A 23,530-nucleotide genomic window follows, 5' to 3' on the forward strand; every position below is an offset into this window, starting at 1 on the left:
AATGGGTCTGGGTGGGTTGCGCTTCGGCGGGTCGGTGTGGACTTGTTGGGCCGAAGGGCCTATTTCCACACTGTAAGTAATCTTATCTAACCTAATCATCATCAAATTATTTGCAGAATATCAAACAACACTTTATATTTGCATAGCACTTGCAACTACTTGTAAAGTAGTTTGACAGGTGCATGTAAAACAAAGTATGAGATGTCATAAAGCCTGCTTAAAGAGGTAGATTCTAAGAAGGAAGGAAGTGAGGGAGCAGGGGAGAGGGGTTCAGAGAGGGTATTTCAGAGCTTAGACACTTGGCAGCTGCAGGCATGGGCAGCACTGATGGAACAATTAATGTGAAGGATACACAAGATCTTGGAATTAGAGGAATGTAGTTACATCAGAGGGTTGTGTGACTGGAGAGCAAGAGATAAGAACTAACACTTCATGAATAATCAACATCATTGGGCAGAACGAGTCCAACCGTCAGGACTAAACACAACTTCCTTCCCACCCCACTGCCCATCTTCCCATCTCTTTGTAGTGTTTGCCTACGTAGAAACTGAGACAGGACTTGAAGAATAATATGCAGTTCATGGAGTGTTTCTGGTAGTCTCACTAATAAATAAGACATACACATGCGATTTACCTTTAGACCTATTAATATCATATAAAAAGTGGACACTGAGAATTATATACCAACAATTATATTTGTATTGCCTACAAGTTTTGAACAATGTTAGAATTGCAAGGATACAATTACACAACATTTGGCAGATAATCTGGGCCCTGTTTTAGGCTCTCTCTCTCTTTCTATCTGTGGAATTTTGAAAATGCAAACTGAAATGAACAATGGCTCCTGACATTGTCACACTTTATTTCGATAGAGCATGACATCATGAAGGTATATTGTGTTAATACCTGCACCAGGCTGTGTTTCAGAGCATGTAAATTTAGCCAAAAAAAACATTGTCCAGCTAGACAGGACGGAGGAGATAAAGGGACTCAAACATAGAGGTAAAGAAATAAAATTGCATTCTTGTAGTAGTTTGCAGACAATGAATGATTTCAAAATGTAATGATTGTTGTTAAGTAAGCAAACCTGCAGTCAACACAGCAAAGTCCAATGTTTAGAAGTCAGGTAAATATCAGTTGGCCAAGACATTGAGGATCCAGTACGTGGATTCATTAATCCCTGTGATATTTTGGGCAGAGCTTTAACAGCTGATTTAACAGATCTTTTCCCCCCGGCTTTTTAATTCAGCCATGGGCATAAACAACCCACTTTTGTGTTTCTTTATCAACCAGAGAAGATGAGTGTGATCATAACCTGGACCTGATTGCTCAAGCCTCATGACTTAAAGGAGACCAGCAGAATGAGGCAGAATAGAATCCATGCTGTGATAACATCTCAATTTGGGAAATGTGCCCTCCTTGTGAGTTCACACTCTGGAATGTAAGACCCAGGGAGAGAGAAAGAGACTCCTCATAGCTGCTGAGTGGACAAGCTCAGCCTCTGAAATGCAACAGGACTGGCTAGAGGTGACTCAGCAAACAATGAAGGAGTGTCTCTTTTATGGATACGGTAACAAGAGTCGTTCAAAGATCTCCTCAGGGTAGTAAAGGTGAGTGATGCACCACATTCCAGTGTCAACTGGTGCCACTGCTACAATCTAGCAGGTTTGCTTTGACATCCACATCCAGGGAAAGAGTAGCAAGCTGCCTCAGATGGGGTAGGATATACTGGCCCCAAAAAAAGATCTGCCAGTCTGGTCCTTGGGATAGGATGGAGGATAGCTTTGACTTCACTGTTGAGTGCCTCACTGAAGTACTGCGAAGGTGTCTTCAGCTTTTGTCGAGTGAAGAAGGATGAGTGAACCATGAGAGGGAAGATGGAGAAGGAACACAAGGAAGTAAGGGCTCCTCCCTTGGCTCCACTCCTCCCCCATCTCCACTTAGTCAGAGTTCCAGAATGATGACGCCTCTCCCTAGTGCCCATATTTGTCTACATAGCAACCGTGACAGCACCTGAAGCATATTGACTTGCATGTCAACTATTTCCCGAGGCTACAGAGACACGTAAGACATCATTTAAATGTGGTTTGTTTTTGAACCAATTCAACATTGATGTAAAGCAGAGGTTGACTCACACCCCATCGAAAAATAAAACCAAAACTCCCAAAAGAAGAGCACCTAACCCTATAGCCTGTTGAAGGACCGTGAAAAGTGGTACAACCTGGCTATCAGCAACGTTTAGTGATTAAATAAAAATAAATTCCTGACATTCACTTCAAAATCAACAAGTAGCAATTTATTTATCCAACTCTAACAAATTAACTAAATGATCAACAAACTGAATAAATCCCTTCTAATTACTAACTATTCCCGAATTTAAAGAGACATTCTAATGGTATGCTGTTCAAACAAATACAATTCCCACTCATATACAAAGAAACAGAACATAGTCTCTCAAAAATTACAGCCAGGTTAGGTGTCTTCCAGAATGTTCTGTGCCTTCTTCCACTGAGTCTTCTGTCAGAAACACTTCCTCCAAATCTTCTGTCAGGAACATCTTTTGTCATCATTGATACCATTATCTTTTAGCTGATGCTTTCTGTAATACAGGTACATAGATGACCATGAGAGCCAATTTCTCTCTTGATAGCTGAGGGCTGTTCACTCTGGCAGATGGCAACTAGCTCGGAGATCTTTGTTCAACTGCCCCCTCTTGATGACACATCAATATTTCTTAATAGGATTGGTCCTATATTGTCAAAACCATCAGATTTAAATTTAATAGATTTTTGGTACCTAAGTGCCTGGTTCAAATTGATTGGTTAAATTCAAAAACATTTTGTTTTGGTAAAAGCTGCTGATTGGTGTGCTAACCAAATGGCCTTTTGATACAAATGTTTCAGTTTGGACTCTCTGTGTACCTGCAATTCCTCAAGCTGCTGCTCACAGATAACCACTTTAATCTCTAAACACCAAAAAAAAATCTTTTAAAGGGACCATTCAATGCTTTCTCCCCCTAGCGTTTTAGAATTTTACACACATTAAATTCTAACTTCCTGTCTCCCAACCTAAATTTACTTTACCCAACTTCGCAACAACATTTACATTGCCAAACATATTGCCAATAATTGCAAAGCGCTGGTAATGTTGCCAGCTTTCAACAATGGCAAACACCTGAAGCTTCAATAGCACAATAGTCGGAAAATCTAGATCCTAATTGAGGACCTTTGTCTTTCTGGAGGGTTATATTTTTGTTTAATTTATTTTTTTTTGAGGGGATGTGGTCAACAGTGGCTCGGCCAGCATTGATTGCCCTAGGAAAGGTGGTGGTGAGCTGCCTTCTTAATCCACTCAGACTGCTGCTGATTGATCGGAGGATAATGTGGCACTTGTGATTATGAGATTGGATTCCCTACAATATGGAAACAGACCCTTAAGCCCAACAAGTCCACATTAACCCCCCGAAGAGTAACCCATCCAGACCCATTCCATAAGACCATAAGACATAGGAGTGGAAGTAAGGCCATTCGGCCCATCGAGTCCACTCCGCCATTCAATCATGGCTGATGCGCATTTCAGCTCCACTTACCAGCGTTCTCCCCGTAGCCCTTAATTCCTCTAGACAACAAGAACCTATCAATCTCACTCTATATTTACCTCTGACTAATGCACCTAACACTATGGGCAATTTAGCATGACCAGTTCACCTTACCTACATATCTTTGGATTGTACAAGGAAACCAGAGCACCTGGAGGAAACCCACGCAGACACGGGGGAGAATGTGCAAACTCCATGCAGACAGTCGCCTGAGGCAAACTCAGGTCGCTGGTGCTGTGAGGCAGCATTGCTAACCACTGAGCCACGGTGCTGCCCAATAATGAGGATCACATAAGTGACGTGGCTGTGGCTGATCATATGACTCTGATGTCAGTCAGAAGGAAGACTCCAGTCTATGATGAGCATGAGGAGAGAAAGGTCATAGACACTACCCAGGAGAGCTGTATTTGAAAACCTACTATGTAGAGAAAAGACTTTTACAGTACATCAGGAATCAATGAGACTTCCTTATTGATAAGAAGCACACAGCCTCAAAACCAGCTTATGCATAACACCCACAGCTGATATACTCCTGACCAGTATCTCAATGTGCAGGTGTCAGTATTTACTTAAAGGACAAGATAAAGCAATAATAACCAGATTTGTCCTGCTTTTCATAGCCAGGGAAACCTAGTCAATTTTCCACACTGGATTAGTGGTGCTGGAAGAGCACAGCAGTTCAGGCAGCATCCAACGAGCAGCGAAATCAACGTTTCGGGCAAAAGCCCTTCATCAGGAATAAAGGCAGTGAGCCTGAAGCGTGGAGAGATAAGCTAGAGGAGGGTGGGGGTGGGGAGAGAGTAGCATAGAGTACAATGGGTGAGTGGGGGAGGAGATGAAGGTGATAGGTCAAGGAGGAGAGGGTGGAGTGGATAGGTGGAAAAGAAGATAGGCAGGTCGGACAAGTCAAGGAGACAGTAACTGAGCTGGAAGTTTGAAACTAGGATGAGGTGGGGGAAGGGGAAATGAGGAAGCTGTTGAAGTCCACATTGATGCCCTGGGGTTGAAGTGTTCCGGGGCGGAAGATGAGGCGTTCTTCCTCCAGGCGTCTGGTGGTGAGGGAGAGGCGGTGAAGGAGACCCAGGACCTCCATGTCCTCGGCAGAGTGGGAGGGGGAGTTGAAATGTTGGGCCACGGGGCGGTTTGGTTGATTGGTGCGGGTGTCTCGGAGATGTTCCCTAAAGCGCTCTGCTAGGAGGCGCCCAGTCTCCCCAATGTAGAGGAGACCACATTGGGAGCAACGGATACAATAAATGATATTGGTGGATGTGCAGGTGAAACGTTGATGGATGTGGAAGGCTCCTTTAGGGCCTTGGATAGAGGTGAGGGAGGAGGTGTGGGCACAGGTTTTACAGTTCCTGCGGTGGCAGGGGAAAGTGCCAGAATGAGAGGGTGGGTCGTAGGGGGGTGTGGACCTGACCAGGTAGTCACGGAGGGAACGGTTTTTGCGGAAGGCGGAAAGGGGTGGGGAGGGAAATATATCCCTGGTGGTGGGGTCTTTTTGGAGGTGGCGGAAATGTCGGTGGATGATTTGGTTGATGCGAAGGTTTGTAGGGTGGAAGGTGAGCACCAGGGACGTTCTGTCCTTGTTACGGTTGGAGGGGTGGGGTCTGAGGGCGGAGGTGCGGGATGTGGACGAGATGCGTTGGAGGGCATCTTTAACCACGTGGGAAGGGAAATTGCGGTCTCTAAAGAAGGAGGCCATCTGGTGTGTCCTATGGTAGAACTGGTCCTCCTGGGAGCAGATACAGCGGAGGCGGAGAAATTGGGAATACGGGGTGGCATTTTTGCAAGAGATAGGGTGAGAAGAGGTGTAATCCAGGTAGCTGTGGGAGTCAGTGGGTTTGTAAAAAATGTCAGTGTCAAGTCGGTGGTCACTAATGGAGATGGAGAGGTCCAGGAAGGGGAGCGAGGTGTCAGAGATAGTCCAGGTAAATTTAAGGTCAGGGTGGAATGTGTTGGTGAAGTTGATGAATTGCTCAACCTCCTCGCGGGAGCACGAGGTGGCGCCAATGCAGTCATCAATGTAGCGGAGGAAGAGGTGGGGAGTGGTGCCGGTGTAATTACGGAAGATCAACTGTTCTACATAGCCAACAAAGAGACAGGCATAGCTGGGGCCCATACGTGTGCCCATGGCTACGCCTTTGGTCTGGAGGAAGTGGGAGGATTCAAAGGAGAAATTGTTAAGGGTGAGGACCAGTTCAGCCAAACGAATGAGAGTGTCAGTGGAAGGGTACTGTTGGGGACGTCTGGAGAGGAAAAAACGGAGGGATTGGAGGCCCTGGTCATGGCGGATGGAGGTGTAGAGGGATTGGATATCCATGGTGAAGATAAGGCGTTGGGGGCCGGGGAAACGGAAGTCTTGGAGGAGATGGAGGGCATGGGTGGTGTCTTGAACGTATGTGGGGAGTTCCTGGACTAGGGGGGATAGGACAGTGTCGAGGTAGGTAGAGATGAGTTCAGTGGGGCAGGAGCATGCTGAGACAATGGGTCGGCCAGGGTGGTCAGGCTTGTGGATCTTGGGAAGGAGGTAGGACCGGGCAGTGCGGGGTTCCCGGACTATGAGGTTGGAAGTTGTGGGTGGGAGATCTCCGAGGTGATGAGGTTCTGTATGGTCTGGGAGATGATGGTTTGGTGATGGGGGGTGGGGTCATGGTCGAGGGAGCAGTAGGAAGAGGTGTCCTCGAGTTGGCGTTTGGCTTCAGCGGTGTAAAGGTCAGTGCGCCAGACTACCACTGCGCCCCCTTTATCCGCTGGCTTGATGGTGAGGTTGGGATTGGAGCAGAGGGATTGGAGGGCTGCGCGTTGTGAGGGTGAGAGGTTGGAGTGGGGGAGGGGGGACGACAGGTAGAGGCGGTTAATGTCCCGGCGGCAATTGGAAATGAAGAGGTCGAGGGCAGGTAATAGGCCAGCGCTGGGTGTCCAGGTGGATGCAGTGTGTTGGAGGTGGGCGAAGGGGTCCTCGGAAGGTGGGCGGGAGTCCTGATTGTGAAAGTAAGCTCGGAGGCGGAGGCGACGGAAGAATTGTTCGATGTCTTTACCTTTTTACCAATTTTCCACACTGCCAGGGCAACCTGGTGTTGCAGCTACAATCATCTCTACACTTTTGTCCTTCTCTCTGACCATCTTAAAACAGATTGTATAACGATCACTGTCTTGCTAAGATGTTCCTCCTCTTCTACTCTTATTTATTATAGGGCGGCACAATAGCTCAGTGGTGCTGCTTCCTCACAGCACCAGGGACCTGGGTTTGATTCCAGCCTCAGGTGACTGTCTGTGTGGAGTTTGCACATTTTCCTGTGTCTGCGTGGGTTTCCTCCGATTTCCTCCCACAATCCAAAGATGTGCAGGTTAGGCGAATTGGCCATGCTAAATTGCCCATAGTGTTCAGGGATGGGTAGATTAGGTAGTTCAGGGGTAAATATAGGATAATATGGGTCTGGGTGGGTTACTCTTTGGAGGGTTGGTGTGAACTTGTTTGCCCGAACGGTCTGTTTCCACACTGCAGGGATTCTATGATTCTGATTCTACATACATTTCTCATTACTGGATCCAATTGCAAATCTTCCCTCATTATAACATCAGGTTATAGTTCAACAGGTTTATTTGAAATCACAAACTGTTGGAGTGCTATTCCTTTGTCAGGTTCAAAGAAGGATTGACCAGACTTTAGAAAAATTGGGATACGATTCCCTGATTCCCACCAACTTGAAGCATCTATAAATTGCTACCATCCAATTTCCATGAAGTAATTAGCAGACTCTGACTTGGAAAAGCTAAATCACTTGAATTCTTGAAGATGGTGAGCAGAACAATGCAATTTGTGGTGAGCACTTTGGCACAGAGAATGAAGTATGATTAAATTACCATCCTAATATCACAACACAGATTCCCTTTCAAATCACACACCAGGAGAAAGTGAGGACTGCAGATGCTGGAGATCAGAGCTGAAAAATGTGTTGCTGGAAAAGCGCAGCAGGTCAGCCCTGAAGAAGGGCTTATGCCCGAAACGTCGATTCTCCTTCTCCTTTGATGCTGCCTGACCTGCTGCACTTTTCCAGCAAATCACACACCAGCTTAACTTAGAACTATATTGCCATCCACCAATGTCACTAAAACCAAATGAAGGTATGGACCCATCCAGAGGGGCCCCTTGGTTCGAGATCGGTCAAAAGAATCACTAGGAGTACACTCTGTTTAAAGCAAGGTTACCAGTTTAATAAACTAAGGCAGCCTGACGCAGATTTGTCCAGCAACACAGAGGTTCAAGCTTCTGCGTTCTGTGGAAATATGGTGCAATTACATTCGAAAATTACACATTATTTATATTTTATTTAAGAGACAGCACAGACGACAAGCAACATGAATTCGATTGGGACAACACTACCATCATAGGGCAAGCCAAACAGAGAACAGCCAGAGAATTCCTAGAGGCATGGCACTCATCCACAGACTCTATCAACAAACACATCGACCTGGACCCAATATACCGGCCACTACAGTGGACAGCTCAAACTGACAACCGGAAGCGGCAGAGACAGGCCACTATAAATGCCGGAGGAAACAGCACAGAAGCGCTTCACAGGAGGCTCCCAAGCACTGAGGATGTCACCTAGACAGGGGACGAAACGTTTGCAAGACAAATTCCCAGCTCGGCGAACAGAACCACAACAACGAGCACCCGAGCTACAAATCTTCTCCCAAACTTTGAAGACAGCACAGCCTTAATTAGATTGGATTAGATTAGATTAGATTCCCTACCGTGTGGAAACAGGCCCTTCGGCCCAGGCAGTCCACACCGACCCTCCGAAGAGTGACCCACCCAGACCCATTACCCTCTGACTAATGCACCTAACACTACGGGTAATTTAGCATGGCTAATTCACCTGACCTGCACATCTTTGGACTGTGGGAAGCAACCGGAGCACCCGGAACAAGAAAAATCCAATCTCCTGAAACACAGTGACATGATTTACAGCAGGTTAATCCAATGACATTTCCTGGGAAAGGGTTCTTAATTTACATAGCTCACCATGTCATGCTAGCAGTTCAAGGTTAGTTGGAATACCAAATCACTGTTTTATGATTTTGGGCATACCTTCACCATAAAATCTACAGCAGTTTTAACACAAGGCCCACCACCAGTTTCTGAAGGGCAACAAGAGATAGATAACCAGGCTTGCTGGCCCTTTCCACAACCCACCATGAAGTTGGAATATAAAATAGAAAAGCAATCACCAAATTTAAAAAAAAAACTTCTAGAATGTCTTTCACACCATCAAAACGAACCATAGCTCTTCACAAAAATGAAGTATTTTTGAAGTCACTCTACAGGGAGTGTGGCAGACTTTTCATTCAGACAAAGGACTTACAAACGGCAAATGAAGGATCTAATAAATCTAAAACCTTATTGGTTGGATTTTACAGATAAGTAATAGCAGGGTTCATAGTTCCTGAGGAAAAAGGATAAAAGGACAGATTGCACTTAGAAAACACTTTTCCTAACTTTGGGATATTCCAAAGTGCTTTACACACAATGAAGTGTTTTTGCAGTGAAAAATAGCAGACAGGAAGCACAGCAGTCAATTTGTGCACAGAAAGATCCCAGAAAAAGTAATGCTTTAATGCACAGGTGAAGAGGTAGGTGGGGGTGTAACAGTTTTGCCGTTAGACTCATAATCCAGTGTTTTGAAGACTGAGGTTTAAATCCCTCCATGGCAGATGGTGAAATTCAAATGCAATTAATAAATCTGGAATTAGAAGTTAATCTGATGTAACTTTTGTTGTAAAGATCCATCTGGTTCCATTTGATATCCTTTAGGGAAGGGAAATCTGCCACCTAGTGACTTATGTGACTCCAGACCCTGGCAATGTGATACACTCTCGATTGCCCACTTTAGTTTTTATCGTGTTGTTTAAGGCATAAATATCAACTCAGACTCTGGGGATAACTTAGCTCTTCTCTTACAAGACAATCCCACGCAAATTTTTATACACAAGTCAGTTAGGGCTCAGTTGAACACCTCAGTGCTGCACTAGAATGTCAGGCTTAAGTTTGTGCTAACATTCCAGGGCAGGACTTGAATCAACAACCTATTGCTCCAAGGGCAAATGTACTGGATTCTGAGCTACAACAGTTTCATATAAAGTAACAGAGTCATGTTGCTCCTGAATGCTGTTTCTGGTAGAAGTAATATTTTCTGTCCAGGGCTCGTCATGATACACTTCCCTGTTGACCCCAAGATCAAATAACCTTCCAAGATTTACTCTCGAGTGAGGTACATGAGCAACAGCAATGGGGAAAGGTACAAACAGGTTCAAACTGCTTGCGGAACATCTTCAGGATGAGAGGTGGAAAGTTGAAAGGAAGTGCTTAATGCAAGACGTGTTTCTTAACTTGTGCAGGGGAGGTGTTTAGAGAAATCACAAATTTCTGTCAGAATCTTAATTTACAGCATTCACAGTGTGCTTCGTTTTGATGTTGTACTCAGGGCAAAGTTCCAGTCCTGAAAAGAAAATAACCACAGTCACATTCCCTGCCTGTGTACACATTCCTATTTTTAGTGCCAGGGATAGGCTGTGCTGTACATGAAATGTCACTCCGCTGTCATCTGAAAGGCCTAAATCTTGGCAGCTTCTCCTTTCTCCTTGCAATTCATGTCAGAGATTCACCACATAAAATAGACCCAGCGTGGAATCTTATAAGGGCCTGAATAATATGAGCCATGGAGAGACATGAAGCAGAATTGCGTAAGAAGTCCAGCAAAGCCTGTTTTGACACTGGGAACAGCTCGCTGCAGTTTTTGGTTAAGTCCTGGACACCGAGGTGAGATTCTCACTAGGCAGCAGTGAGTTGCCTATTAAAGAGGATTATTGCTTCTGAACACCATTATTAACTATACATCCTGGCTCATTATATGCAGCTTCCTATCTTCCCACCCACTGCAAGCAAACTCACTCTGAAAATAGAACAATACAGCACAGGAACAGGCTCATCGGCCCTCAGTGTTGTGCTGGAAATGATGCCAAGTTAAACTAATCCCATTTTCCGACCTCTGGTCCGTATCCTCCTATTCCTTGCTTTTCCATGTACCTACCTAAAAGACCCTTAAATGCCCCTCTTGTATCTACCTCAACCGCAACCCCTGGCAGTGCGTTCCAGGAACCTACCACTCTCAGTGTAAAAAAACCTGTCCCTCACATCTCCTTTAAACTTTACCCCTCTCATCTTAAATGCCTTTAATATTAGGCATTTCAACTCTGAGAAAAAGATTCTGACTTTCAACCTTATCTGTGCCCCTCAGCCTCCGCCACGCCAGAGAAAACAGCCCCAGTTTGTCAAGCCTCTCCTTATTGCTCTAATCCAAGCAGCATCCTGGTAAGCCTCTTCTGCACCCTCTCCCCATCCTTCCTGTAACATGGTGTCCAGAATTGAACGCAATACTTCAAGTGCGGCCTAACCAAACTTCTATAAAGCGGCAACGTGACATGCTGACTGACACAGAGGTCAGAACAGGAACCGGCATCAAAGAGCTTCCGTGTTGGTCACCACACAACAGCATCTCAGGGCACAATCCCTGGCTATGAGCATTCACAGATACTGGCATCGGACAATTACCAACCCCTCAAGATCGTCATGGCACCTTTCCGATCCCCTTGCAGGATGATTAGGAAATAGAGTAGGTCAGAAGGAGTGCAGCTGGACGCCCCCTTCCAGCTGACCCTGAGCGTGCTGTACCTGTCTCTCCACGGCTCTGTCTGTAAAGGCTGGCAGGAGGCTGGAAGAACACGGCAAGCCCGGCAGCATCAGGAGGTGCAGGGGTCGATGTTTCAGGTGCAACCCTTCTCCAGGACCTGTCCGTGAAGGCAGCATGACTCACTGCATAGCTGCAGCCTCTGGGCAACGGGAGTCATTGTGTCCCACCTCCCTACCTGCTGTTCCAGACCTTCCTTGTGTGTATGGACAAGGTCCCTGAATACCCATACCACAGGGGGCTCTCCTGAAAGGTACACCAGCAACAAACATTAAAAGGCTGTAGCAGGAACAGGCACACAGCTCACACATTGGCCCAGGGTAGTAGGGCTGCTCACTCGCTGTCTTAGCACTCAACTGCTTAGTGCCTACCTGCGCGTACCCAGGATCCTGCTTTCTACATCAGTGTAGACACAGTACCCGGCACTGGCCTTTCTGCTAAGCTATTCAAATGGGCGGATATCCCACTATATAAGCAGTGTGCTCCACCAACTCATAGCAGCACCATGTGCCCAGCAGCTTACACAGTAAACACACAACATGGGCAGCAAACAGGCATCCAAGTCTCAAAGTCCCAGGGTGGAGTCCTCACTGAAGTCCATTGAGGCACCTGTCAGTCACAGGGACCTGGCACAGTAAGTCAAAGACAGCCTCTGATACCAGTCCAGTAACTGGTTGGGGAGGGTCTCGATTGGGGAACCCATGCTTCTCTAGTCTGGGGAATGGGCCATGATTAATCCTGTGGCTCTGTAGTGACATGTCCAGGAGAGTAGGATTATTGCAGTTCAGGAGAAGTGGGATCACTCAGCAAAATGGATGCTTCCAGTCCAGGACTGCACAGTTAGGTCACTCACTCAAATCACGTGGCACCAGCTAATGGACAAGGGATGAGCAGATATGGGAGAGTGGACCTTTGACACAGGAATGGGTCTCAGGAACCTATTTTTGGGGCTGCAGGGTGGGGGAACAAATGGGTGACTCTTGTGGGGGAGGGTGAAGCAACTGTAATGTTGGCGGGGGAGGGGAATTCAGCAAAGCATGATGGGAACAGGGTCTTGTGGCAATGGGGTTTCTCCATGGTCAGAAGCTTCAAGGGGAGGGATACAGTGTATGACTGCACCTGGCACAGTCGGCTCATATGCCAGCGGCTGGGGTGTTGGAGCAGTGTTGGGCAGGTGAAGGCTCGTGTCAATGGGTTGGGTGGGGACCTGGAGAGATGTGAAGCCAGTTGGATTCTGGGAAAGAGCTAACAGGAAAGGGATCTGGATGTTTGGGGCCATGTAGAGGGGGAGGCTGGAAACCACCGTGTGCAGTGAGCTCATCATCCATCATGCTGAAAATCACTAGAACGAATGAGGAAGGAAAATGGCAGTGATCATATCCAGAGTGGGCAGGGGAGGTGTCTCCCCCTATGAGGGAGGGGGCTGTAGGATGCACTGATGTGAGTCCCTTGAAGGGGCAAAAATATTACACACAGACCCACAATGTGTAAAGGACATGAACCTGCAGGCTCCCTGTTCCCTGGTGATCCTAATGCATTGGCTCCCAGTGTACTGTACATCTCCCTGCCCCACACATTGCTGACTTCTCTACCAACACATCCTCACAGAGGATAAGGAAAGAGTGGGGATGTTTGATGAAGACAGGCCACAAGAACACATTGCTCAATATCCATCGTGTTCCTCTCGCTTCCACATGCTTTAGTGAGCTCTCACCACAGTGACTGGTCCCTGGTACATCCTGCATGGACATGATGTTGAACATCATGGTGGCACAGTTATATTCAAGGCTACACACCGACCCAAACAAACAGACATATTGCAAATCCCATGAACATTTATGGAAATGTGAGACTTTATATACAATGCAATGTCACCGATGTCATCAGTGTGTCCTCGAAAGGATTATTGCTTTCCTTTCCTCCCATTGACATCTCAGTGTTATCTCACATTCTGCAGCTACGGCCAAGGAAGCTTGCTTCACAGTGCAGCCTATTGTCTTTGGAGGTTTGGTAAAGCCCACTGATTGGGTCTGCTTGGCCCAGGCATACTGAGGGTCTCCTTACCAGAGGCAAGCTAATTCTCTTCAGCTTGAATTTCAAAGGAGGAAGACAGGACAGTGTTCTGACGAGCCTGTGAGTGGTCTTTCTCCCTCTGCCAGTTGCGGAGCTGTCACAGTGAGGTACCCACCAGGTTGGGCTCCCAAATGTTCTGAACTCGATGTCCCTGTTAAGGTGTTAGTGTCTGAGCTGGTATAAGACAGCCTTGTTAATGCTTGCTGACAGTGGGGTTAAGGTAAGAGTTGCAGTGGAATGATGAATGGTACTTACTTGGTTAGCAGGACATGGATGTCTCAGCATCCCTTCAGGAGTGGGCCTGGTCATCTACTGAGAGGGACAGATTGCACTCCTTGCTGTGTATGCTGTTGGACACCCCTCCATCTGGTCCTGGCTCTTTCCACCATAGTATAGGTTGTTCTATCCTGTAATGGGAGAGAGGAAGGGATTAAGTGAGGTGAAAGTGGGTGGCACACCTGTTGGTGCTGGTGGGCAAAAGGTGGTTAGGTGTCCTAGGTGAGTGCGCAGGTATAACAGAGGGCATGGAGGGTCAGTGGTTTGGAGGGGAAACAAGAGGGAATGAGGGAATAGTAAGAGTGACCGAACGTGAGCCTTGGTGGGAGGTGGGTGGTGTAGTGGAGATAGAGTGAGTGATGTGGCAAAGAGAAGTATGTGACACTTACACTGGAGTCATGGAGAAGGTCATTGATACTGTTGGCCATCTCTCTAGGCCATGGCCTAGATTGTGGCCACTCCTAAGCTGCCAGGGTCTGGTGGCATGACTGCCTCTGGTGCTGCTCTGGAAAGAGGACAGACCGCATCCCCACTTCCCTGGACCACCCTCTCCACCAGGACCTCCAGGTCCACGTCGGAGAATCATGGTGCTATATTGTTCTTCTTAGATATCTTCATACAGACTGTCCTTCAATGAGCAACACAGCTTCAGAATGTGAATGGTCAGCTGGCAGACTCATTGCAGTCCTATAAGGTTGGCGCTGGCACTAATAATGCTGGTCTTCTGCCAGCACAGTCACCCAGGACACCTCGCCACCTTTCAGCTATCTGCCCAAGAACAAAAGCTGTGTCATCCACTTTCACCTCACTCATCCAATGAGTGGTGCATTCTTCTGGGAACGGTGCTGTCAGAATGGGGCTCAAATCAGCAATAGGGGCAATGGAGGCACTTAATGAGGTGAGTCTAGGAAGATATATGCATTGGGAGATCTCTGCTGACCTTGTGGAGAGAAACTGTCTGTGAAACTCAACAAAACTCACATTCAGCCAAAGAAGACCTCAGCCCACAGTACAAGTCACATACATGGGTCCAGAGATTTCAGCACCGTGTCTCAGCAGCTGTGTGGTATGGCAAAGTGAAAACATTTATTATTCGATTGCCTTGGATGATTGCCACTGACATTACTGACTCAGCGCAGATGTTATTTTTTATTTGCGCTATAACTGTGCAGATTTTCATTGCCATGAGGGTGCCCTTACAGAGAGGGCAGGTAGAATTGACATCTTCACTCCCTTCAAAGACAAATGATGTGAAGCAAATCGGAATTTATGCAATTTAGTAAATGTATGCACAGACAGTGCATCTTCTGTGAAAGGAAAAGGTGAAGGATATGTTGCCAGATCCAGATACTTTTATTTCCTTTCAATGTCTTTTGCATCGGTAGTGCCAACTCTACTGTTTTAAGTGACACATTAAAGTAAGTTACAGTATTGTAAACTGCATTGAAGCGAATGCATCATGACATTGCCAATTTTGTAACATGCTTCAGGTTAATGATGAAACATTCAGTGTGGATCTGCCACATCATTCTAAAGTGTGCTGGTTTTCACAAGGACAAATACGTGTGAAACTTTTATCTTTGTGAAAACAAATCACAAGATTTTTTTTTAAGGAACTGAATGAACCATGTGAATTGTCAAAAGAGGATTTCTGCAGAAAAGCTGCATTTTTGTACGATATGATGTCAAAGCAAAATGATCTGAATTTTTTGTTGCAAGGTAAAACTAAATCGATATATAAAAATGCGGCTAAAAATTTTGGAAAAAGCGGACATTTTTCAAACCTCTCCTTACCTGATCGGAACTTTTAGCTGAACACTTTCCTGAGCTGGCAACGATAATTAATGAGCAGGAGCAAACCATTGAGGGAATAAGATGTGAAAGAATACTCAGCTGTTCCAGACTCCCCGATGAAAGAATGCAATGAAACTGTTTGCAGATTTTGAGAAGCACGATCTCACACTGAAACTAGCTTTTCAACCACACCTGGTTGATGCCTCCAGAGCACCTGATGACTTACAGATGGAACTGATTCAGCTCTCGGAAGATAATAGTCTGAAGTCTGTATTTGATGCTAAGGAGGATTAAATGCCACTGAATACCCAAGTCTCATTAACGTGCCCGTCAAACGCTGCCCTGTTTTGGCACAACTTATTCTTGTGAATCAATATTTTCACATGTGACACAAATTAAAATGTCCTCAAGGTCTCGGAGGATGGATATTCACCTGGAGGACCAATTAAAGCCATGCTCAGCGATGTTGGAACCAAATGACCGATTCCTATCCCACAATAAGCAATCACAAAAAAGTCATGAAATGGTTTGTTGTCTATGTTTTTCACTTATTATCAGTTCTGTTGTTAACTTTGCCAAAATAAATGTACCTTTGCTGAATTTTTATTTTGTTTAAACTCCTCATATAATAGCAGGCTTTAATTAAAATCAATAAATATGACATTTTGTTGTTTCAATTCTCAGCATGCAGTCATATAGACTTTCGGTGTCCCAGACTCCCGGCCCCAGCATAGATGCAGACTCCTGGTTTCGGCATAGACCCAGACTCCTGGCCTCAGCGTGGACCCAGACTCCCAACCTCAGTGTGAACCCAGACTCCCGGCCTTGGTATAGACCCAGACTCCTGGCCTCAGTGTGAACCCAGACTCCCGGCCTCGGCATGGACCCAGACTCCCGGCCTCAGCATAGATGCAGACTCCTGGTTTCGGCATAGACCCAGACTCCTGGCCTCAGCGTGGACCCAGACTCCTGGCCTCAGTGTGAACCCAGACTCCCGGCCTTGGTATAGACCCAGACTCCCGGCCTCGGCGTGGACCCAGACTCCCGGCCTCGGCATGGACCCAGACTCCTGGCCTCAGCGTGGACCCAGACTCCCGGCCTCGGCGTGGACCCAGATTTCTGGCCTCGGCGTAGGCCCAGACTCCCGGCATCGGCGTAGGCTCAGACTCCCAGCTTCGGTGTGGACCCAGACTCCCAGCTTCGGCGTGGACCTGAATCTCAGCTTTGGCGTGGACCCAGACTCCTGGCCTCAGCCTGGATCCAGACTCCCGGCCTCAGTGTTGACCCGGACTCCTGGCCTCAGTGTGGACCCGGACTTCGAGCACGGACCCAGACTCCTGGTCCCAGCATTCCCAGCCTCGAGATGAAGGCCAGTGCACCATGAGTTGGAAGGATTTTATTCTGAACTCTTCTTTCTCTATTTTTCTGATTTATTGCTGGACTTCCTCTTTTTTTTCCCACAAGAATCTGTACCTCGGTACCTTGGTACCTAAGATGGCGCTGTAAGAGGCGACGTGTAAAATTGTCATTGTACTCATGTGAGTACATGTGACAATAAAGCTAATTATTCTTGTATAATATACAGCAACATCAATGAGGACAAAATCTTGACTATGCACACATTTTTGCAATGAAAATGGTTAGTGCTGTTAATGTCAGGACTTCTGCCTCAATAAAATCTTGATTTTTGTCATACATGTCAGATGAGCTTACCTATCGGGCAGCTCTCAGATCATAGTCAGATATTGATTGTGGTACTTAACCCAAGAAAGCACCCTCAAGGACATAGCAAGATCTCACAATCAACAATGTAACAAAGGCTGGAGAATCTTGACTGAGGGATAAATGTAGGTCAGGACACAAAGGTGAACGTCCCTGTGCTTTATTGAAACTGCGCCATCAGATCTCTTATGTCCACCTTAGAGGATAGACAGGCCTTGGTTTAACATCATATCGAAAGATATGTTTTTCCATGTCAGGTGTTTTTATAACAATAAGCAAAACCCATAGAAAATGAGTATAAAAGCAACCATTTTCTGGCCACTCCAATGCTGGAAGATTGGTAAATCAACCTGCCATTCAGAAAGCAGAATCGGTTTGTTTTTCTTCCCCAGTGATCATGTGGCATATAGACATGCCAGCTAGAATATCCACCCTACCATATTTACATAGAACATAGAACAGGTCAGCACAGAAACAGGTCTTTAAGCCCATGATGTTGTGCCAAACATGTCGCCAAATTAAACTAACCCCTTCTGCTTACCGTTGGGCCATATCACTCCATTCCTTACATACGTGTGTATGTAGTGATTGGAACCAGGTGGATCTTGAAAAGCACAGCAGCATCTGAGGAGCAGGAACGTCAACGTTTGGAGCATAAGCTCTTTATCAGGAATGTTCATCAGAGTTTATACTCAAAATGTCAACTCTCCTGCTCCTCGGATGCTGCCTGACCTGCTGTGCTTTCCCAGCACCACACTTTTTGACTCTGGTCTCCAGCATCTGCAGTCCCCACTTTCTCCTACCAGGTGGATGACTATGAAATACTTGATCGGGGTTGTTAACCTGGGCCAATCAGGAAAGCCTAGGTCGACCAATATTACCAGGTGATTTAGAATCCCCTCAGTTTGGGGACTGACTCTGAGCTGACTGGGTACAGCTACTGTAGTGTGCACACATAAATGAAGGGTGGGTTGGTGACAGGATACCAACCTCTGTGCAGTTATCTCAGTGGTGACGGAAGACAACAGTACACGCCTAAAGAACATTCACTTGCAACAGTCATCTTGGACTTGGGGTAAGCATTTCTGGCACCATGCCTTTACTTGGGAAGCTTGACTCATTTGATCCTGTTGTCGAAGACTGGGCCCAATATGTGGACAGAATGAGATATCTTTTCTGGGCAAATGACATTGGGACAGATGAAACATAATGGGTCATTGTTCTGAGTGCTGGTGGACCTGCAGCATCTTGGTTATACAGTGATAGAGTCATGGAGCTATCTGGCACAGAAACAGACCCTCCAGTCTAACTCATCCATGCCAACCAGAAATCCTAAATTAATCTAGTCCCATTTGGCTCATATCCCTCCAAGCACTTCCTATTCATATACCCATCCAGATCCATTTGAAATGTAACTGTACCAGCCTCGACCACTTCCACTGGCAGCTCATTCCATAAACACACCATCCTCCGCATGGAAAACTTAGTCCCTTAAGTCCCTTTTAAATCTTTACCCTCTCACCATAAACCTATACCCTCTAGTTTTGGACTCCTCCACCCCAGGGAAAAGACCTTTGCTATTCATCCTATCCATGCCCCTCATGATTTTATAAACCTCTATAAGGTTACCTCTCAGCCTCTGACGGTCCAGGTAAAACGGCCCCAGCCTATTTAGTCTCTTTCTATAGCTCAAATCTTCCAACCCTGACAACATCCTTGTAAATCTTTTCTGAACCCTCTCAAGTTTCACAACATGCTTCCTATAGCAGGGAGACCAGAATTGAGTGCAATATTCCAAAAATAGCCGCAACATGACCTCCTAACTCCTATACTCAATGCTCTGACCAATAAAAGCAAGCGTACTAAACACTTTCTTCATTATCCTGTCTACCTGCAACTTTAATTTCAAGGAATTATGAACCTGTACTCCAAGGTATTTTTGTTCAGCAACACTCCTCAGGACTTTACCATTAAGCATATAAGTCTTGCCCTGATTTGATTTTCCAAATTTTTAAGTTTATAAGGGAGTTAACTTTCCCAGAGGCACCAGACACTAAAACCTTCCAAGAGTTTGACGGAGTTGGTTAAGGAATATTATGACCCCACAACCCCCTCTAATCCTGAGATGTTATCAGTTTTATTTGGCTGTTAGAGGACTGGGGGAATCTGTATCAGGATTTTATGAGGCTAAGATGATTGGCAGAGGGATGTGATTTTGGATTAACTCTGAATGAGAAGCTGAGAGACCATTTGTTATGTGGGATTAATGATGTAACCATGCAGAAGTGCCTTCTAGCTGATGCCCAACTGGAGTTCAAACAGGCACTGCAACCGGCTTTGTCATTAGAAAATGTGGCAAGTGGAACAAGGTAACAACATGGCATCCTAATGGAAGTGGATGTCCTCACCTCTCCAACTGAGCTTGAGGAACACCACTTGAGTGTAGGCAATTGCAGAACCTTACGCAGGGCATACAATGACCTGAGGGACCTAGAACTGTCTAAAGCAGAATCCCACAACAAAGCCGAGTCTTGGCCAAGTGGGTAAAAAGTTCTTCAGGATCTGGGCCAGCAAGCCATTTTAGTTGCTTCCAGTATGCAGTCTTGAGACAGCAAAGGAGTCTAACAAGGCCTGACTTGAGTAAGAAAACTTGTCGGCCGGTAGCCAGGAGAGTGCACACCCTGGAAAGTCCCCCTACATGTGGGTTGGAATGATTAAATTGCTTAGTGACATTCAAATTGGAACCACCTACAAATAGTGTCTGGTTAAATAGTCACCCAGTTCCCATAGAGGTCAATACCGGTGCAGATGTATCTGTGGTTGCAGAACCTGTCTTTAACAAGACTTGAATCTCCAATTTGCGCAAGACCTCAGCCAGACTGAGAACACATACCGGGGAACTAATGCAAATTAAGGGTATGGCTCTATGAGAAGCAGTTAGTGCCGTTACCTCTGATGATAGTAAGAGTCTCAGGCCCAAACCTATTGGGGTGGAATTAGTTGAGAAAGAATCACCTAAATTGGCTCAACATTTTTCAATTAGAAATGGCTGCCTCAGTGAAATCCTAGTGAAACACCCCGGAGCTTTTCAGGAAGGGCTTGGGACTATCAAAGGACCTACAAGGCCTGACATGAGTAAGAAAACTTGTAGGCCGGTACCTAGGAGAGAGCACTCCCTGGAAAGTTCCCCCTAATTGTAGGCAATTCTGTGATTTTGCAAGGCCCACCCTGTGCCATTTGACTTGCAGGCAAAAGTAGAGGTGGAGAGCAAAGGAATCATCAAACCAGTGCAGCTTGTGGAATGGGCATCACTGGTTGTACCGATGGTGAAGCCAGATGGCTGTTTGTCTTTGTGGGGACTTTAAGCAAACAGTAAACAGCTTCTCACAGCTGGATAAATAACCAATCCCTCGCAAAGAGAACTTGTAGGCAATATTGGTGGGGGGGGGGGGGGGGGGAGGGGGGAGCTGTTCAATATGAAGCTGGGCATGAGCCACACTGACCCGCAATCGCGATTGGATGAGGAGTCCCAGAAGAACTGGGGAATCAACCTGTGGCCTTTTCCAGCAAACCATGGAGAACATTTTAGAAGGGCTACCCCAGTTTGCCATTTATCTGGATGCTGTATCAATAACAGGGAAGACCAATAAAGAGTGCTTGGACAACTTGGACAAAATGTTTAAACGTTTCTCCCAGGCAGACATATGCCTTAGAAGGGAAACGTGGGTGTTCCTGGCACCTCAAGTGACCTCCTTGGGTTAGAGAGTCAATAAAACCGAGATACACCTTTTGGAAGATAAAATGAGGGCACTCATGTCTGTACCACAGCTTAGGTTTTTCCTTGGGTAGTAAATTATTACGGAAAATTAATATGTAAACTGTCCTCCACCTTGGCACCCTTACTCCTGCTGTTGAGAAAGGGTGAGCCTTGGAAATGGTTGCATAGCCAAGAAGTAGCCTTTAGGGAAGTGAAAAAACAGCTGTTGTCATCTAAAAGTGTTGGCCCAAAATGGTCCGAAGCGGGAGTTAGTACTGACATTCGATACCTCCCCGTATGGTATTCGCATAGTGTTGGCTCACCGGTGGTCCAACAGAGAGGAATGCCTCATGGCATATGCTTCCCAGACTTTGGCTGATGATGAATGCAAATATGCCCAGAGAGAGAAGGAAGGTTGGGCAGTTATCTTTGGTGTGAGGAAGTTCCACCAGTACCTTTATGGATAGGAATTTGTCATAGTAACAGAACACAAACCCCTGCTAGGGCTACTGAAGAAAGACAAGGCAGTGTCACCCTTAGCTTGTGGTAGATTCAGAGATGGGCCCTTATTCTCAGCACATGCAAGTTACAACACCATCCAGGAAGCCAAATGGCTCATGGGGATGCCCTGAGCTGCCTGCCTAGCAGATACCTCACTGATGGTGTCTCCCCTGCAAGAGTCCATTTTAGTTTTGAAATTCCTGGACACCCTTCTGGTCACTGCGGACGATATCTAACTGTGGACATAAGAAGATCCTGTCCTAGCAAGACTAAAAATGCTCGTGGTAATGGGGGAGATGGAAGGACTCACAACCAGGACTGAACCCTTTCTGGACCCAGTGAGACCAGAGGACGGCATTTACTCAGGACAGCAAGCGTGATTATCCTGAATAAAGGTCACCGCCACCAGGGTCATCCAAGGGTTTCCAAGAGGTAAAATGCTCACAAGACGCTATGTCTGGTGACCAGGGTTGGATGCCAGCATAGCTGCTGTATTGGGGCAGTGCCCAGAGTGCCAAAAGGACAACGCTTGCCACCAGGACAGCCCCACATTAATGGCAATGTCAAGGGAAACCTTGGACTCAGTTACACATCAATTATGCCAGACCTTTCATGGGCTCAATGTTCCAGGGCTTTGTAGAAACCCATTCAAAGTGATTGGACGAGCATAATGTTTGTTCAGTAAATTGAGGGATGACAATTGAGAAACGGTGACCATTGCTCATGATTCACTGATTCCTGGAAGTATTGGTCATGGACAATGGGACATCATTTACCAGCAGGGAATTTGAATATTTCTTGAAGTCAAATGGCATTTGGCACATCAGAACATTGTCCAATGGTCTGGCAGAAAGAGTGGTCCAAATATTGAAGCCAGGCGTAAAGAAGCAGTCTATAGTGTCACTCAATACCAAACTGTCCCAGTTCCTGTTTGATTATGGGACCACCTCACATGCAACAACAGGGACAGCTCTAGCAGAGTTGCTGATGAGGAGAAGACTCCACACCAGGTTAAACCAGATGTTCCCAGAGCTGGGGGGAGGGTGAAACAGCAGCAGGAATGTCTCCTCCAAGCGAGAGAGACCGTTGGATTTGGGGGAACAAAGCTTGGTGCCAGAACCATGGGTATGAGGCGATGTGGATGCAAGGTACATCCCATGACTTATAAAGTTCCAGGCAGTGATACAATTCTGAACAAACATATGAATCATTGGAAAACTGTTACCTCGCAAATGGGGCAGGAGCAAAACAAACGTGACCCGTCAGAACAGCCAGAAGGCCCGTCAGAAACCGTAGGTTTTCTCCCTGTGTGTAGTGTTGAGGAAGTCTCCAAGTCTGAGATGGATGAAGCCTTGATACCATTACTGTGGAAGAAGAGGAGGAAACTCCACTGAGATGCTCTGGGAGTAAGAGATGGGCCACAGTCCGGTACACACCGCTCAGGTCAGAGTCTGAATGAGAGGAAGGGGACCTGGGCTGAAAGTGTTGCAGAGAAAGACCAAACCTACATCCCCAGACTTTGGGGGGGGGGGGGGGGGGGGGGCGAGGGGGGAGATGGAGTGATTGGAACCGGATGGACCTTGTCGACTATGAGGTCCTTGATTGTGTTGTTAACCTGGGCCAATCAGGAAGCCCTGGCTGACCAATATGAACAGGAGATTTTTCCTGGTGGTGGAAATTGAATAAAGATTCGTGCACTTTGTGTCTCTCACTGTATCTCACACCTGCGCACACAGCATAGGTGCTGGAGAAAAAAATAAGCACTACTGCACTTAGGCGGTAGTGTGGGGGTTAAATTTTAAAAAGAAGAAAAAAAGAAGAAAAAAAATATTAAAAAAAAGGAAAAAAAAATAAAAGAGAGAGAAAAAAATATAAACAGGAGATCAAAATAAGCAAAAAAAAAGAAAGAAAAAAAGAAAAAAAAAGAAAAAAATGAACAGGAGATTTTTCCTGGTGGTGGAAATTGAATAAAGATTCGTGCATCTTGTGTCTCTCACTGTATCTCACACCTGCACACACAGCATAGGTGCTGGAGAAAAAAATAAGCACTACCGC

The 23,530-nt window shown here is 46.2% G+C and overlaps 1 long non-coding RNA gene across 1 annotated transcript; it reads right to left on the reverse strand.

Annotated features, from left to right (window-relative positions):
- Positions 1-2,317: 2,317 nt before the first annotated feature.
- Positions 2,318-22,833, reverse strand: LOC140469151 (uncharacterized). The gene is made up of 3 exons (XR_011955987.1): positions 22,701-22,833; positions 13,681-13,832; positions 2,318-2,599 (listed from the first exon to the last, which is right to left on the reverse strand). It is a non-coding gene; the product is annotated as an uncharacterized lncRNA (long non-coding RNA).
- Between the last annotated feature and the right edge of the window lie 697 nt (positions 22,834-23,530).

This window comes from Chiloscyllium punctatum, chromosome 48, assembly GCF_047496795.1.
Source record: "Chiloscyllium punctatum isolate Juve2018m chromosome 48, sChiPun1.3, whole genome shotgun sequence".
Lineage (NCBI taxonomy): Eukaryota > Metazoa > Chordata > Chondrichthyes > Orectolobiformes > Hemiscylliidae > Chiloscyllium > Chiloscyllium punctatum.